Consider the following 15,604-nt stretch of genomic DNA (forward strand, 5'->3'; position numbering starts at 1 on the left):
AATAATGTAAGGAACTGGTATGTATGTCTGTATCTGCTGCTTAGAGTAGCTACCTGGTATCAATGTCAGTAACTGTACCTTCTCAGTATAGGTGGCTGCCGAGATAGCAGTATTTAGGTTTTGAAACCACACATCACATTTCGTGGTTAGGTTCTGCACCAAGTGCATCTACATTATACACTTCACAAAGTTTGAAGATGTTTGTGGTGTAAAACTTGTTTCAGTTTCTTCCACTTTTCTTTTTACATATTGTTTTCTTCTTATGCTTCTTACGTTTCCTGGACGTTTAAGAGGGGATAGAGTATGGACTACAGCATAAATGCTAACATTCAACGCCTCAACAACTTCACACCCAGGATATAAACAACGGCACTGTCTTCTTCAGTTTCACATGCGGGTGATGGTGATCGTTCAGCAGTGTTCTCACTACATTTCTTCTTATAGGGAGTGTAGCAATTCCTGCATAATGGATGTGACGCCAATACCGGTACTAGAGGACCAAGATATTTCTGCAATTCCTCTCACAGATTTCCAGCAAGTGTGAAGTGTATTACGCTTTTCTTAAACACCATCTTCTTGTGTCTTTTTTCATAGTCTACACATCTCGCTCTTTCACTACAGTTTTTCCTCACTGATATTGTATCTAACAGAAAGTTCAAACCAAACGAAAAAATCGATGCAGAACGATTTAGGTTCAAGTTCTCACTCGTTTGTTATAAACAGAAGTGCGCTGGAAACGGTGTTGCCTACATGCATATTTTACTCTAGAAATTCAGTGATGCGAAATATGCAGAATGTTCAAAAATTTTTAACGCTTTACACAGAAAATTATTGCCCACAGTGTTTGCACTGACTACTAACATATTAACAATACAATATTTTGTGTAAGTTTTCGAATAGGGATTATCGAGTAAATAATTCGTAAAAATGCATTTTTTTACATTTAATAAATATTTACATAATACAGACAGCTGTAGCAGAGAAGACACTTTTTATAATTACATCAGTAGTATCTGGTAATATGGCTGAAAAGGTGGCGTTCTGTGATTTTCCAAATTAGAAAAAAGCATGAATCGTAATTTGTACAACCATAGCTTACGACTGTTATGTGCACTGGTGTTTGAAAGTCAGTGAAGAGTTTTTAGATAGATACTATGTAAGCATGAATCGTAATTTGTACCAGCATCTGCTGTTCTACTGTTTAAAATGATATAAGGTGAACTGTTGTTTACTGTTTAAAATGATAAAAGGTGAATATCATGGTTTTTGTCACATGCTGGTAGATTTTCTGTTTACGCAGAAATAGTGATTTGTAGCAAATATCTGCTACGCTTCTGCTTAAAAGCAAATTAAAAGGCGAATCTCATGTTTTTATCGCGTATGTAGGACACCCACTGTCGAGATATTACATGTTGAATGAGAGACTTTATTCAAAGACACGACTGGTTTCGCAAACTATACTTGCATCATCGGGTGCTGATGAGAATGTTCAAGAATGTGCTTCTTTCCGGCTTTTAAACAGATCGCTTCTATTAATTGATTGTGTTACGACATAAGATGAAGCGCCGGCACGCCAGTCTGTGACGGTAGAGAAGAGATGGCTGTGAGAAGACGTCAGCCACTCGCACGCTGATAGACCCCTCGCCAAGATGACAACGTGACAGCAGCGGCCCCTGTGTGAAGAGGACATAAGCACCAGGACCATTGCCAAAACTGAATAGCCGCTTCAAGACTAGCGACTTGGATAGAAGCGTCAACGCTCGTTACTGCTTTTGTACACTCTATGAAACACAGACATGGGAATTATTATACAGAAGCGATTGCTTATTTCGTATGTCGCCTTTTCTTGCGACACATCTGTGTAATTGCGAAGTTAAGTATTATATATTTTCATTTTAGAACAAACTAATTAATAGGATTTGTTTGAATTGTTTGTCTAGTGAAGTGAATATGTAGGATTCCTAGACTCCACATATTTCACGACGAGCATAGAGACATAATAAATTGTAAGTAGACACAAACGTAATCGCATTTATTTTCCATTACCTGCCATTGTCAAAATTCTAATAAGCTGTTTTATATGTTTGTATGCAGATAAACACCTGATGATGCAAATATAGTTAGCGAATCAAATGGCGACTTTTAATAAAAATGAGGATGAAAATAACACGTCTGTCATTTATTTCCCTATAATTTTGTCGAAATGAGTCCGCAGTAGTCCATTATCGTTCAAAGAAAGTAGAGCCGTTCACACAGTATCTGTAATTTTGTATCTAAAGTCACGAGAAAAACATGAGTGACAATGATTTACCGGCTTGCAAAACTATGGTATCAATGCATTTAGAAGGTAATGGCGATGGTAAGATGTGTCGAGTGGTGTCAAATATCTTGAGTTATGGCAATGGTACGAGTGGAAGGGTTTGAGAACGTTAGTAATGTAATCGGTTATTGTGGTACTTACTGCATTTCACTGTTGAAGTTAAGATGCCTCAGATCGCAGGTATTTGTGCTTGGTGTGTTAGCAGCACTGCGCTTAGTAAGCAAATGTTTGAAATAATTAGTTTTCGTGAAAGTTAAACGCGGAAAAGAGTGCTCCCAGAGCACGGAAAAAAGTAAAGCAGACACAAAACTGCAAAAGTGAATTAGATAGTGAAGCTAAGTTTTCGTGTTAGCTACAACATAGTGAGAAAGGCGATGATTTGCGTACTGTAAAATGTGTGTAAGTGAAATAAATATTGCTTGAGGATGGAAAACTATCTTGCTAGACATGTAGAAACGCAGAAAGATGTGCAGTGAACTGGAAGATTGGTAGGGCACAGAACTTTAACTTCATTTTCATTCCAGGACTCGGCCGGAGTGGCCGAGCGGTTCTAGGCGCTTCAGTCTGGGACCGCGCGACCACTACGGTCGCAGGTTCGAATCCTGCCTCGGGCATGGATGTGTGTGAGTGTCCTTAGGTTAGTTAGGTTTGAGTAGTTCTAAGTTCTAGGGGACTGATGACGTCAGATGTTAAGTCCTATAGTGCTCAGAGCCATTTGAACCATTCCAGGACTAAATCGTGAGGAACGAAGTTCAGGAGGCAGAAGTAAAACTGTGCATTTACAGGTGAACACAACGTGTCTTTCAACGTTATGGAACAGTTACGTGTATTACTGAAGACAGTATGTTCCGATTCAGAAATTGCTAAAAAGGTTACACGCAGTAGAGCCAAGGCGACTGCTGTTATGAAACATTTACAGGTGATGAAGGTAAATACGCGTTTCCAGTCATTACCGAGGAATCAACTGATGTCAGTTAGTACCAGACGTTTGTGCATTGTCGCTAAAGTGGACCTAGGAGTGGAATGACGATGCTTTTTCAGGTCTCATTCCTGTAACTGAGGCCATTGCTATTAATCGTTACAACAGTCTTAACTGACTGCTGTAGTCTCAACAGGTTTCGCTGCCGGCGGAGCTAGTTCGGGCAAGCACAACTCCCTGTCTATTCTTTTGAAAAGAGTTTGTTCTCAATGAAATGCATATGCCATTCTTTGTGCTCCTCCTGTGCTTCAGCAAAACTGCCAAGGGCCCACAGGAGCTGATTCGGGATATATTCGACTACTTTCATACTAGCACTAAGCTCGGAGATGTATTACAGGAGTTTCAAAACTTTGTAAGAGCCAAGCGGCACAAATTGCTATGTTCAATCCAAACGAGGTGGTTGTCCCTCCAAGCGGTAACTTCTCCAGTGTTAGTGCAATATGATGGTTTTGTTTTTTTCTTCACGCATGTTGCTTCAGAATATCGGTTACTTATGTCTGATACTACTCTGCAAAAACTACAATGTCCTTACAATAGGCTATATTTACAGTTCTTAGAATACTTTCTACCGATTTCCAATCAACTGAACAAGCAAATTCAAAGCGAAGAGCGTCAGATGCATATATTAAGAGACAGTATTTCTTCTTCACCGCTCACGTTACTTGACTACTACGTGAAACCTGAGCACCTGCAGTCCGCAAATTTGGAAAAAATAATTATAGAGATCCTCATATCTTTCTTCCTCTTGAAGACCTGTATTCTTGCGCAAAGCTTCAGATAGCTTTGGAAAAAGTGGAAGTTTCGAATCAAGACATATAACTGGTCAAGCGAAGTTGCTTAGTTTTTTATACTCAGGCAGTCCAGTAAATTTTGTACGATTTGTCTTTTGCAGATCCTACAATTAAGTCACTAGAAATAGTGGATCCGTCAAAAATTCGAATCACTGGCCTGATTCGCAGTATATTTTCCAACTGTCGTGGTTGGTAGCGAACTTCAGCATCTTGATACTGAATGGCGTCTGCCCCAGAACAACGAAGCTGCATACAGCCCTATCGTTGGGATAGAGGAATTTTGGAAATCTGTAGCGACTGAAGTGTACGTAGACTCAAATTTTTTTGGTGCTCGATAAGTCTTCTCCACTCTAATGCTGCCGCAGGCTGCAGTTATATTGATGAAGATCAAAAGCAGAATTAACTTATCTACCAAAATTCTGCGTGGGTTATTGCACACACAAAGATTGTTGAAAAACGGACGTTTTCCCTTTGAAATTACGAATTCAATGGTAAAGAGATATAACAGTCCTATATTTGCCGACAGAGTGGAATAATAAACACATTTCTCAACTTTCGATGAGAAAATTTCATGACGCACATAACGGCGAGTGATTTTTAACCTGTTATCTTACATTGTAGCTTTCTAAGGGTAATAAGCACTATCACGGACTTACCTGATGATACTGCTGTTTAATAATATAAAAGAGATATATGAAGAGATATACGCAAGACGTAAATGAAAACTTTAATGTACATGAACATAATACCAGTTAAAAAGACGAATTCCATTCCCGTTTGCCACATAAAATAAAAGTCATTTCTTCGTTTTCACTGTTTTATATATTCTTAAAGGCATTCATATTAGATCACTACTTCTATTCAATGGCGCATGCACTCATGCGCAAATAACATCGCACGCTCTGTAGAGATTGACTGGATAAATGAATAATCAGTAAAATAAAAAAATAAAAAAATTGTGGCTGTCAAAACAATTTGGATAAATTATATCTGAAATGTCTCATACTATAAAGCACACTACAGAAAACCATGCACATTGGTACAATGCTTTGTGTGTACTTTCATTTTATTGTATGAATAATAATAATAATCCTATAAAAGTGGTACATAGAAACATCGTTGGCGAAACCACTGTAGCAGTAATTATCTAGTGCAGTGCCATTATTTTTCCATATATATAACCTTCATTGACGTATACTAGTAGAATATTAGCAAGGACAATAGACAGTCTAGTATCTAGTGCTATCTCCTGCTTTTTCGAGTCTCTTTAAGTTTAAATTGTAACACATTTCCAGGGGCAGATGCGGAAACTGATCACAATTCATTGGTTATGAATTGTTTATTAAAACTGAAGAAATAGCGGGAAGGAAGGAAATAAAGGATATGGGACCTGAATGATAAATTGTTGAGAGTTTCACAAGGGGCATTAGGCAACGATTGACTGAAACAGGGAAACAGAAAACAGTAGAAGACGAATGAGTAGTTTTGGTAAATGAAATAGTGAATGCAGCAGAGGATCAAATAGGTAAAAAGACAAGGTCTTGTAAAACAAGAGGTATTGAATTTAACTGATGAAAGGAGAAAATATAAAAATGCCATAAACGACGCGGGCGGGAGGGACTACATTGGTTTAAAAAGTGAGATTGACAAGAAATGTAAAATGGCTAAGCAAGAATGGCTAGACGAAAAATATAAGGATTTAGAAGTATGCAAGGTGTAAATTTTAAGTTGACAGACCAGAATAACTCGAAAAATAAGCTTCACACGAAAACATTTATAGAATCCAAAGTTGATTATTTTCGAGGGGGACATCTGCTGGTGCTAAAATTAGCCCGCCACCCCAGCCCCCTGGGGGTGGGGCGGGAGGCAACTTTCAAATTTCAAATGGGAACCCCATTTTTTATTTCAGAATCAGATTATACATAAAAAACTACGTAGTTATTGTCTTAAACTTTTGTTTTGATTCTTGGTAAATCAAAAAAACTATGTTCTCATTTATGCGTGGAAAATGGTTACAGATAAATAAATAATACTTACTCACTTCGTAAATTTTGATTCGCTAAAGCTAAAACTCTCCCACTCTCCCCATAGGGTAGGGTTTGAGAGAGAGGAATTAGATTTTTACAAATTTTGACCCAAATATTAATTTTTTCGGCAGATTCGGATAACTTTTGTTTGTTTCGTGGTCATGAGACCACACAACTTTTAATTATCATACAAATCATGTGACTAGCTATCTAACTAACCAGACAACCTACTTACTAACGAGTGAACAAATTAACTAAAAGACTAACTGACTCACGAACTTAATTTTTTATTAGATTCGAAGTAATCACTCTCGTTTTTCGAGAAGTCTCACAATTGGGGTGTTTGCTTAATTTGAGTCTTTTATTTTCGGGTAGAAAAACGTAGAAAACGACATTCATAAATTAATTGACTTAAATCACTTTGTTCACACCTTTATTTTATTTCGGAATATCGCGGCTGTTACGTCGTTTACATTGCAAATAAACAACAATAAAACGAAACCAATCGTTCCTTTTCAGGACCACCAAATCTTAAACGGGAATACGTTCATCTTTAGTTAGCGAGTGGGTTAGTCTTTTCCTCAGTTAGTCTTTTACTTTGTTTCCTCTGTTAGCCTGAGTAGGAGAAGGGATCGGTTGACAGGACACATTCCAAAACATCAAAGGATCACCAGTTTAGTATTGTAGGGAAGTGACAGGGGTAAAAATCGTAGGAGACCAAGAGATGAATACAGTAAGCAGATTCATAAAAAAATTTTGGAAATTGGTGGTAAGGTCTTGTGGGACCAAACTGCTGCGGTCATCGGTCCCTAAGCGTACACACTACTTAATCTAACTTAATCGAAGTTAAGCTAAGGACAACGCACACACACCCATGTCCGAGGGAGGACTCGAACCTCCGACAGAGGGAGCCACGCGAACCGTGACAAGACGCCGTAGACTGCGCGGCTACCCCGCGCGGCAGATTCAGAAGTGTGTGAGTCGAAGTAGTTACTTGGAGATGAAGGGGCTCGCACAGGATAGACTAGCATGGAGAGCTGCATCAAACCAGTCTTTGGACTGAGGGCAACAACAACATCTCCTGATTTCGAGGCTGTTGTATCTGGTAACACTGGTGTAAGGCTTAAGTTGCATATTTCATTCTTAGCACACTGAAGTAACTGTCAGGTACATTTACAGTTTACTTCTCAGAAGTAAATACCAACCACGCGCTGGGGCTCGGCATTCGTTACCAAAAGTCTGAATGAATCGAGGTTATGAAGTGGTAGGTTGGTGAGTGCATCTACTGAAAGCTAGCTTCAGCGTTATTCAGAATTAAAGCAGTATGGAAGCTTAGTAGAACACTGCTTGTTTGTTAATTATATGTCGTTTGCGAGTGTGAATAATAAATAACGCCTTTCCTCACGGACAGCCACGATTTTATAGGGGAGACATTCAGTGCCTTTGTACAGAGCGCTGGAAAAGATGCTATGCGTCGTAACCGAAAGGGAAGATCGTCTTAGTAAAGTGAGTGGTAAGTTTCTGCGACTTCGAAGTACATTAATGACTCTCATTAACAACGGAATCAACACCGCACGCAGATGGTAGTACCAATGATTGTGGCTACGGAAAAAGTGATGTGTGAAATACTGTTTATAATAAAGGAAATGCACAGGTAATAGCGTAAAACTATTTTATGATTGACTCTGAATAAACATTTTTGATTGCAGCATTGATAAATCGTAGAAATGTCATTTCTACGAAAAATAACTGTAATAAAATCATGTCATCTATTCATGTAAAACGACGTTAGTAATGTGCCAATGTTTTTCACAGCTGCAAGCATCGTTTTATTTGAATCGCTGAAATCTGTACTTTCAGTTTATTCGCATGCGCGGAGATTACATATCTGAATTTTCCCTGTGATAAATTGGGTTCGTGCAATGTTATGTAATGGAATTGCGCTAAACACGTTAATATTTCCGATGGTCAAAGAACATATTGGATTTCAATAATGACATTAATGAGCTGCGTTTGTGACACGTGGAAAATGCATTCGCCACGGCCCAAAATAACGTTATTAATTATTTTGATGTTGGGAGCCATCTGACACATTTTCCTTCCCAATTATTGGCATGGAGGCTGCTCGTCCTCTGTTTCACGTGGGCCACTCAGCGCATAATTCTGACGTACACTGTATTAAAACAGGTCGGTTCAGCGGGACGGCGCTGCTGGACAAGAAGGTAACATCACAGCAAAGGTCAGGTCTTGGACGAATAGTACTTCATTACAAACGAGTAACGGCGATACGGATAAAGCATTAACCTCGCGGATTACCATCAACACACTCCAAAGGCTAAGACTTTTCGCTGGAAACCACTTCGTTCGGCTACTTGCTTCCCAAGTTCGTCTTTAAGTCTCAAGAGACATTATTCGTGTATCTGCCTCGGCGCCTATTATCCATATTATCCGTATTTGGCGTCAAAAGTGCTGATAACACATTGCGACAGTGAAAAAACATTTTTCGCAAATGTAGGTGTTCTTTACATGTTTCTGCCTCATGAATTCGAAAACGATGCTCAAAACAGAGCACCATGCACAGTTTTGGCACCAATCGGATACTTCGCCATACATGATGTCACATATTAAAGTGGTATATATAGAGAGTGTATATTCTACTAAGACTTATAGCGGGAGAGTGAGTACATAACATTTTGAATAGGAACCCAGACGTGTAACGCGTCCACGTCTGCTGACCGAAATACACTGAAGCGCCAAAGAAACTGGTACAGGCACGCGTATTCAAATGCAGAGGCACGTAAACAGGCAGAATACGGCTCTGCAGTCGGCATCGCCTACATAAGAAAAGGGTCTGGCGCAGTTGTTAGATCAGTTACTGCTGCTACAATGGAGGGTTATCAAGATTTGAGTTTGAACGTGATCTTATAGTCGGCGCACAAGCGATGGGACACAGCATCTCCAAGGCAGCGATGAACTGGGGATTTTCCTGTACGACCATTTCACGAGTGTACCGTGAATATCAAGAATCAGGTAAAACATCAAATCTCCGACATCGCTGCATCCCGAAAAATATCCTGCAAGAACGGCACCAACGACGACTGAAGTGCAGCCCTTCCGCATATTGCTGCAGATTTCAGTGCTGGGCTACCCACAAGTGTCAGCGTGCGAACCACTCAAAGAAGCATGAACGATATGGGTTTTTGGAGTTCGGAGCCGAAGGCCCACTCGCGTACCCTTGACGACTGCGCGACACAAAGATCTACGCCTGGTCCGTCAACACCGACATTGGACTGTTGAGGACTGGAAACATGTACCTTGGTCGGACGAGTCTCGTTTCAAATTGTATCAAGCGGATGGATGTGTACGGTTATGGAGACAACCTGATGAATCCATGGACACTGTATGTTAGTGGGGGACTGCAAGCTGATGGAGGCTCTGTAATGGTGTGGGGCGTGTGCAGTTGGAGTGATATGGGACCATCGATACGTATAGATACGACTCCGACAGGTGAAACGTACGTGAGCATCCTGTCTGATCACCTGCGTCCATTCATGTCCACTGTGTATTCCTACGGACTTGGGTAATTCCAGCAGGACAATGCGACACCCCACACATCCAGAATTGCTGCAGAGTAGCTCCAGGAATACTCTTCTGAGTTTAAAGACTTTCGCTGGGCACCAAAATCGGCAGACATGAACATTACTGAGCATATCGCGTGAACAGAGTGAAAACAAGACTCCCTATAAATTACACCATGAGGTTTTGTCCGCATTTTCATGGCCAAACAAAGAGAGAAAAGCTGGTAAACGAGGTATGAAAGTGACTAGCGTGAAGTCTAGTTTTGCATGAAAATATTTAACTGCTTGAAAGTAATCAGGGTAATTAATGAAAACTTAATTAACGAGTAGAGGAAAAATTGAAATATTTTACGAAAAGCTGCTTCCGAGCTATGTAAATGAAGTGTCAAAAATTTCATCTGTTCAAGGCCTAGCTATTTTGCTCATAAAAATATATATTGGTGCGGTTATTCATTGTCAAAAAGGAAGGCAAACGAGAAGTAAGATCATACTTTCTGAATAAAACTTGAAAATAAAAAATGAAAGAAATCAGTCAAATATTTTATGAAATGATTTGTGTGAAAGAAATAAGTAGGTCAGAGAAACGTTCTATGTGCGTTTGAATGATGCTCGAAATAATGACAGAAAATGATCTGCGCCAAACTTTTCGGTAATATTTTTTATTTCAGACATTTAGACAAATCATTACACAAAATGTTTGACTTCCTTTTCAAAAATTTTTATGCTTCACTTTTACAGACTATTTACGTTAATTGAAACGCTTGGCCTTAACACTGACTGCTAATGAATTACGTTCGCAACATCAAATATACGTAAAATTTCATGGTTCATTGTAATTCATTGCGAATTAAATGTGTGTGATATGCTGGGATAGGTGTGTAAACACTTAAAGATCAAGTTCTTCGGCAAGACCTTAAAAATATATTTAGCTATGCAGTGTAAACAGTATACATAAAACTTTGTATACTGAATTGTAGCTGAGTCAGTTAAAATATAATAGGAGCGTGGAATCGAACCCAGGACCTTTCCGAGGCACATAATCACAAAGCGTAACGCTATCACTACACTGTAGCTACCTGTTATCTTCGACTCCCAATCACCGTATTTATAGGTGCATTTAGGGTAGTTAGTCACGTAGTCAGTCATTCTTCCGCATTTATTGGCTGTTAAAAGTTATTGATCATGTAAAAACATTCCTGTTTAATTTATTGATGAGGTAGTCGAATGCTCCTCAGCTCATTCACGTGTATTCGAAGAATTTGTCTGGTGATCTTCTTAGTTGATGATATTTATGAACTTCTCCTTGGAGATTTATTCGTTTGTAAATTTCATGCACAGCATTCCTTTTGGCTTTATTTTCTTAAGTAAACCTAATTTTGTAGCCTTACTCTCCAGCTACAGTATTATACAGTTTAGGGGCGCCGTTTTTTAGAAACAGCTCGTTGGCTCTAAGCAGCCATCTTGTAGCGCGGCATGGTCGCCCGCACGCATGAACTTTTCTCCCGGTGCTGCTGCTTGTCGCTGGAGTGTCGCGTATCCAGAAGTCGCTCGCTGTCTGTCGCTTCTGTCGCTGACGTAGGAAACGGCCTTACGGATTTATGGACAGCCCTGCAGGATTCATTGGTTCATCTCCCTCCAGCACTACGTCAGACATTAGTCGAGTCCATGCCACGTCGTGTTGTGGTACTTCTGCGTGCTCTAGCGGGTTCCATGCGATATTAGGCAGGTGTACCATTTTCTTTGTCTCTTCAGTCCAGAAAAGTCTTGGAGTTGCTTGACCTGGTATGCAATAGGATAGACAGGCTGATGTGTACTACGTCCGACAATCGCCTGACGTCATTTAACGTCTGCTTTGCTGCGAGAACTATTCAATGCCTGTTCGTCTCCGAGACAGTAAACAAGGTTCGGCAGACGTTTTCAGAATACACAGACATATTCCTTGTGTATGACTAAGCTCGAGGTAACGGAAGAGCTGATAGTAGGCTGTATCACCATGCCATAGCACAGACTTTCTGCTCAAGTTACTACGGCAAGAAAGGAAGAATGAATTGATTGTTGGTGTTAATAACGATCATCCTCCTTTACCTCCTCTGCATAACTCCAGATGACGTGCCACTGAGCACATTTGTTCTGTGCATGCAGTACACGTGAGGCTGGCCCCTAGTTGTTTCCACTGCACTGTGTGAAATACGAAGGTTCTGTTATGGTTCACTAACCTGCTGTCTTCAAGTTGATGTCCCCAGCGCAGAAAACAGCACACAGGTCGTAGGTTCTGTATCTTGAGTCTGAAACTGACTTTTAGCGAGGCTTTGTTGTGAAATAACGTATCACTTCTTTGGGATGCCACTCGCGTATTTTAATATAGCCACACGAGAAGACTACATGATCTTAATACAACACCTTCTGATACAGCAAAGTACATGATCAAACTCAATGTTTACGAAAATGTGTATTTACACTATTTGTGGTACGTGCCTGTGCCTCATGACTACCGGAGTGAATCATTTAATATCGAATACTGGCAAACACATCCTGCCACAGACAACATGACTGTACATCTCGACTGCCTAATCCAGAGTGACGAACAGGAACTTAAATAAAAACTGGAAACACATCCTATGACAGACAACATGTTTGTTCTTCTCGACTGCCGAATCCAGAGTGACGAACAGCCCGAAACACTTCGCGTGCCATACCGGAAAAGGCGTGACCCGAACGCTTCCGAAGTGCTTCGTCTGCAATATCATCAGTCTTTTGTTTTTGATTTAAATTGTTTTTAATAATTCTAAAATGACTTGATTGATAGTCTGCTGTTGAGAGATATTTATATTAAAAAGTGAAGTCATTCCAATGAGTAGTTTAACTAATAATAATAACTACACTTTAACGTTTTGGCACCCTTGCTCCGAGCACAGCAGCCAATCACAGAGCAGTAGCATTATGCAGGCGGTCTTTCTCAAGGGATTGGTACCGAATCTAACATCTGTCACAGGTACCTCACACCACATTTCGTCATCTACATACTTCATGCATCTCCACTGCTCTAGGAACTGGTTCTTGGAGCCTAATATGATAGCTGACGAAGCCAGAAATATTACATTATGCAGGGGTCCGCCCGTAGGAGGCAAGACTCTGGTGCTTCACAGCAACGTCGCATGTTAGAATTTGAAGAGGTACTGCATCACTTAGAAGAGAAACCGTCAACGAGTACTCGACGGGTGGGACTCGTGCGATGGATGTTCGTCACAGTGTCGTCTGCGGCGTTCTGCTTGAGCAACAATTACATCCATACCACTTACAAAATGTACGCGTTATGCGTCCAGCTGATTTACCACAACGCGTTGACTACTGCACGTGGTTCCTGTACCTCTGCATCGACACACACCTTTCTCCATATCAGAGATGAATGTAAACTCACTAGGTACTGGGTTCTGAATTTGCGAAACAGCCAAATGTGGTCAGACGTAAACCATCGTGCCATGTATATTCAGGGATTTCAATATCAGTACGATACTAACGTTGGGCAGGTATTCTGGACGGTCATTTCATTGGGCCATACCACCATCCACTCAGGCTAACTGGTCCTCCATACTTGATCTTTCTACAGAACGTAGGAAGATGTGTCACTGAATGTCTGCCAGGGAAAGTGGTTTCACTATGATGGTGCACCATCTCACACTTAAGGTTCGGAGACATCTCAACAGACGATATCGCGAAAGATGGATAGGCCAAGATAGTCCCACGGTGTGCCCACCGCGTTCGCCAGATTTAACTTCTACGGACTATTTCATGTTAGGTCGTAAGCTAAGTTTAACTTACGACTCTTCTGTAGGGACAGAGGAAGATCTGCTGGCAAAAGTTCTGACAGCTTCACTAGAAATTGAAGAGACACTAGATGGGATAGGACGTGTGTGCCAAAATATGCTTCATACATACAATGTCTGTAATAACGTTGGTTGTCGCCACATTGAGCCACTGTTGTAATGCCTTAGTCATACTGTTCTGAATATACTGGGTTCATTTTTTTTTTGGAATAACGTAAAAACGAAATTTTTCAGTGCAAATACAGACAAATGGCGTAAGTGTTAAATGGATATTTCGTTACGTTTCCTTTCGAATTGTTACCTAATAATTGTGCTGCATCACGCCTAATTCTGTTCCTGAAGCAGAAGTGGATGAGTTAAACATCTGAATCGAAACCATCTTAGAACGGAAACGGTACGTTTACGGGCATGGTATTATGTACTCACTCCCTTCCACAACACCCAGAAGTTTGCAACGGGAATTTCCGAACATCCTGTATACGGCGCACGGATCATGTTGCAGTAGAATACGAGTTTAAAGCAGCACACGGTGATCATATGCAGAAAGGCAATGTGTTACAAGACATGTACTAACCTCATTCATTTCGTCCTTTTTTTAATAGTCATGGCGCGGACCCATCTTTTCGTCTAGTGGGGCATTTCCGTGTGCTCATGGTGAAGCACCCAGCAGAAGTCAATCATCATCCGAACATCCGAAGTTCCCTGGTCTCTTCGTTCCTTGTCCTTGATATCATGATGGAATCTTTAACCCTGTTCCTTACTTACGGCAACCAGATTTGATGGGATAAAAGTCAAGGTGCGAAATTATGAAATGTAACTTCAAACTCATTTAACATCCCAACATTTTGAATATCTTCAACATGTTCTCTATCATGTCGATGTGTTCTGAACTACGATAGTTTCCTACTAAATTTTGAATCACACACTTAAGGTCAGTAGAGCCTTCTCACTCCACGATATTCACTGAATGATGAAGGAAATTTGCATCTAAAAAAAATTAATTTCCGAATATCTGGACCAGGGAAAACGTCCACTTTCTACTTAGCATCTAACAGATTGGGTAACTTGTAACACAGATACTTAAAACAGTCGACACACTTAGGTAATGCCCTGATAAACTGCTTCATTATGCCCAGTTCGACGTGAAGATGTGGCAAAAGTATTCTGTCTCTTTCCACTAGGAGGTCACACTTCTTATTTTTGTCCCCTGGAACCAGTTGCAGCTTTCGGGGTCATCCCAGTGTTTGTCCCGAGTCTGACTGTCCCATTCACAGGTGTAAATAAGCGTGTGGCTAAAGCCTCCCAGTCGCCTGGTACAAATCTTTTTAGTTGACACCACTTCGACGGCTTCGAGGCTAGGAAAAAGACAGGTCGTGCCACGTACGTCACATGACACTGCAGATCCCTAGGGTCCTTAGGCATCTCCGTCGGGAGCGAGTAACTATTTCGGACGAGTTTAATAATTCTTGACGGTGCGCTTAAATGCATGCAAGCTCTCGACAGCACACTGCAAAGTTCAGACCTTTAGTGGAGTACCTTTTCAATTACATACTGATTTCCCGTAGGCCCTGCACAGAGCCTACCTTTCGCTAAGTGTGGTGGACAAGCCGAGTAGTATAACGTCACAAGTTCGTTGCACGGCCCGTATATCTCATTGGCTTCGGGCGATGAGGATGAAATTATGTTGAAGACAACACAACACCAGTGCCCGAGCAGAGAAAATCTCCGACCTCGTCAGGAATCGAACCTGGGCCCCTCGCTTCGGATTATACTGCGCTGACCACTCTATTGTGGAGGAGGACAAAAAATGTCATGTGGCACCGCGGCCAGGTGCGTGTGTTTCCATTGGTCCCCACTTCGGCGACTTGCGTGTCCTTAAAACCAACGGCATCCAGGTTTCTCCGGACGACTACCCATCCAAGTACTACTCGGGCCCAAAGATGCATGACCTCGGTGATCGGGCGGGAACCGGTGTTGCCAACGTGGAAACGCCGTTAGCTGTTGACGGAATGAACAGGGAAACTTGGTATATCCTGATTGTTGTCCTAGAAGTGAGCTCAACAGTTTCACATCACCACGCATCTC

Source organism: Schistocerca americana, chromosome 6, assembly GCF_021461395.2.
Source record: "Schistocerca americana isolate TAMUIC-IGC-003095 chromosome 6, iqSchAmer2.1, whole genome shotgun sequence".
NCBI lineage: Eukaryota > Metazoa > Arthropoda > Insecta > Orthoptera > Acrididae > Schistocerca > Schistocerca americana.